The sequence below is a fragment of the Ricinus communis genome, chromosome 1, assembly GCF_019578655.1.
Source record: "Ricinus communis isolate WT05 ecotype wild-type chromosome 1, ASM1957865v1, whole genome shotgun sequence".
In the NCBI taxonomy this organism is placed as follows: Eukaryota; Viridiplantae; Streptophyta; class Magnoliopsida; order Malpighiales; family Euphorbiaceae; genus Ricinus; species Ricinus communis.
The window spans coordinates 15,350,534-15,353,639 of record NC_063256.1 but is presented as its reverse complement, the minus strand read 5'-3'; the positions used below and the strand labels follow the sequence as shown (position 1 = coordinate 15,353,639).

Here is a 3,106-nt window from a genome sequence, read left to right as displayed (position 1 = left end):
GCATTGAATCTAGACTGGGTTAGGATGTTGTTCCTATTTTCAATTCCTAGATCTGGAGCAGTACTCCTGGGAGTATTCCAGGTCAATCTAGGGGCTTGGATTCCTAATCTGTTGATGTTGAAGGGTTTTGGAATGGGGCTTTCAAGCTCTGAATCGTTAGACTCATCGCTTTGGGCTTGTCGGGGCTGTTTTCTCATGTTGAAATATATACCCCTCTTATGGGGTTGTTTTCTAATATTGACAAGTATAAATTTCTTACCGGGTGGAAGTGGTTATTATTTCCCTAGATGATTGATGCTGAACAAACTAAGCATTTTTATTTCTTTTTTTCTTTATTAAAAGGGAATTCAAGCTAGGAAATTGATCCATGTCTCATTATTATTAAATTGTGTTTAATTCATTTGTATTTGCTATCAATGGATTTGTCATTGGTTTTTGATAAATTATTGGATTAACCAATTCCTCTTGAGCTTAAATCTGATTTGGGTCTTTGGGTCTAAAGAAATGTGAACTCTAGGGAACCTGTTCCTTTGAATTTCTCGAGGAGCCACATTATAGGATAGGAGAATCCTTTGAAAATTTCTCGAGGAACCACACACACCCTAAAAAATCATTTGGACTAAGAATCATGTGCAATGGCATAGGGGTGTGCTCCCACCTCCCAACCAAAAAGTGCATAATTTTGACTATATTCGGCATAAAGGTCCTTAAGCAAGCAACTTCGCTTCGAAACTTTCCTTCGCCCGTGCTGCGTCACCAATAAATCCTGACGGGACCGTGCTCACTTGCAGATAAATCTTGACGAGCCTGCTGGCGAGTAGCATCATAGCTTAGTTGGCATAAAATCCTCGCGTGTCGAGGCCCCATTTTCGGCGCCCAGCCGGGGCTGGTATGGAGAATCCCTCGCATGAGGCATCCACTTCGGCGAGCGGTAGTATCGGGCTGGTTGGCAAGGAATCCTAGCGTACCAAGCCTCCATTGCAGGCCCATTGGCGAGAATCCTCACCGCCCGACGACCACTCTTGGCAAGCCGGTAGCGCCGTCGATCCGGTTGGCGAGAATCCTCGTGTGCCGGCCCCCATTGCGGCGACGGAATTAGCTGTGGTGAGAATCCTCGCACGCTAGGTAGCCACTACTGGCAAGCCAACGTGCCCGTTCGGCTAGTTGGGGAGAGATCCTCGCGTGCCAGCCCTCTATTGCCATGGCAGCGCGCCCATCGGGGCCGTTGGCGAGAATCCTCGCACGGCCCGGTAGCGCCCATACGGGCGGTTGGCGAGAATCTCGCGTGCCAACCCCATTCGGCGGCGCCCGCCGGGCGTTGGCGAGAATCCTCGGCCTTGACCCGACCCTACTAGCGAGCCAGCTCACCTATCTGGCCAGTTGGCGAGGATTCTTCTTGCTAGATTGATTAAATCCATTGTGGTTGTTTTTTTATTTTGAAAGATATACCCCTCTTACGGGGTTGATTTCCAATATTGAGAAATATACCTCTCTTACGTGGTTTTTTTCTCATATCGACAAATATACCACTTTTTTAGGGATGTTTTCTCATGTAGAAAGATATACCCGTCTTACGGGGTTGTATTCTAATATTGACAAATATACCCCTCTTACGGGGTTGTTTTTTAATATTGACAAATATACCGCTCTTTCGGGGTTGCTTTCTAATATTGAAAAATATACCCCTCTTACGCGGTTATTTTCTAATATTGACAAATATACCCCACTTACTCGATTGTTTTCTAATATTGATAAATTTACCCCTCTTACGGGGTTATTCTCTAATATTAAATAATATACCACTTTTTTGCGTTGTTTTCTCATGTTGAAAGATATACCCCTCTTACGGGGTTGTTTTCTAATATTGAAAAATGTATCTGTCTTACGGGGTTGTTTTCTCATATTGACAAATATACCTCTCTTACGAGATTATTTTCTCATATTGACAAATATACCCCTCTTACGGGTTTATTTTTAATATTGACAAATATACCACTTTTTTTAGGGTTGTTTCCTTATTTTGAAAGATACACCCCTCTTATGGGGTTGTTTTCTAATATTCACAAATATACCCCTCTTAGGGGGTTGTTCTCTCATATTGACAAATATACCCCTCGTACGGGGTTGTTTTCTAATATTGACAAATATACCCCTCTTACGGGGTTGTTTTCTCATGTTAAAAAATATACCACTTTTTGGGGGCTGTTTTCTCATGTTGAAATATATACCCCTCTTATGGGGTTGTTTTCTAATATTGACAAGTATAAATTTCTTACCGGGTGGAAGTGGTTATTATTTCCTTAGATGATTGATGCTGAACAAACTAAGCGTTTTTATTTCTCTTTTTCTTTATTAAAAGAGAATTCAAGCTAGGAAACTGATCCATCTCTCATTCTAATTAAATTGTGTTTAATTCATTTGTATTTGCTATCAGTGGATTTATCATTGGTTTTTGATAAATTATTGGATTAACCAATTCCTCTTGAGCTTAAATCTGATTTGGGTCTTTGGGTCTAAAGAAATGTGAACTCTAGGGAACCTGTTCCTTTGAATTTCTCGAGGAACCACATTATAGGATTGGAGAATCCTTTGAAAATTTCTCGAGGAACCACATCACACCCTAAAAAATCATTTGGACTAAGAATCACGTGCAATGGCATAGGGGTGTGCTCCCAGCTCCCAGCCAAAAAGTGCATAATTTTGACTATATTCGGCATAAAGGTCCTTAAGCAAGCAACTACGCTTCGAAACTTTCCTTCGCCTATACTGCATCGTCGAGAAAACCTGACGGGCCCGTGTTGCGTCACCAAAAAATCCTAACGGGCCCGTGCTCACTTGCAGATAAATCTTGACGGGCCCGCTGGCGAGTAGCATCGCAAGCCCGTTGGCATAAAATCCTCACGTGCCAGCCCCCCATTGCTGAGGCAGCGCCCCCATAGGGCCTGTGGCGAGAATCCTCGCACGCTAGGCATCCACTTCTGGCGAGCCAGCGTGCCTGTCTGGCCAGTTGGCGAGGAATCCTCGCTTACCAAGCCTCCATTGCAGGCCCATTGGCGAGAATCCTCACACGCCAGGCAGCCACTATTGGCAAGCCAGCACGCCCGTC

At 43.9% G+C, this 3,106-nt stretch overlaps 2 pseudogenes; both read left to right on the top strand.

Annotated features, from left to right (window-relative positions):
* The first annotated feature begins 262 nt into the window (after nucleotides 1-262).
* On the top strand, nucleotides 263-369 carry LOC112536485 (annotated as a pseudogene).
* Nucleotides 370-2,279: 1,910 nt separating this feature from the next.
* Nucleotides 2,280-2,386, top strand: LOC112536481 (annotated as a pseudogene).
* Nucleotides 2,387-3,106: the final 720 nt, after the last annotated feature.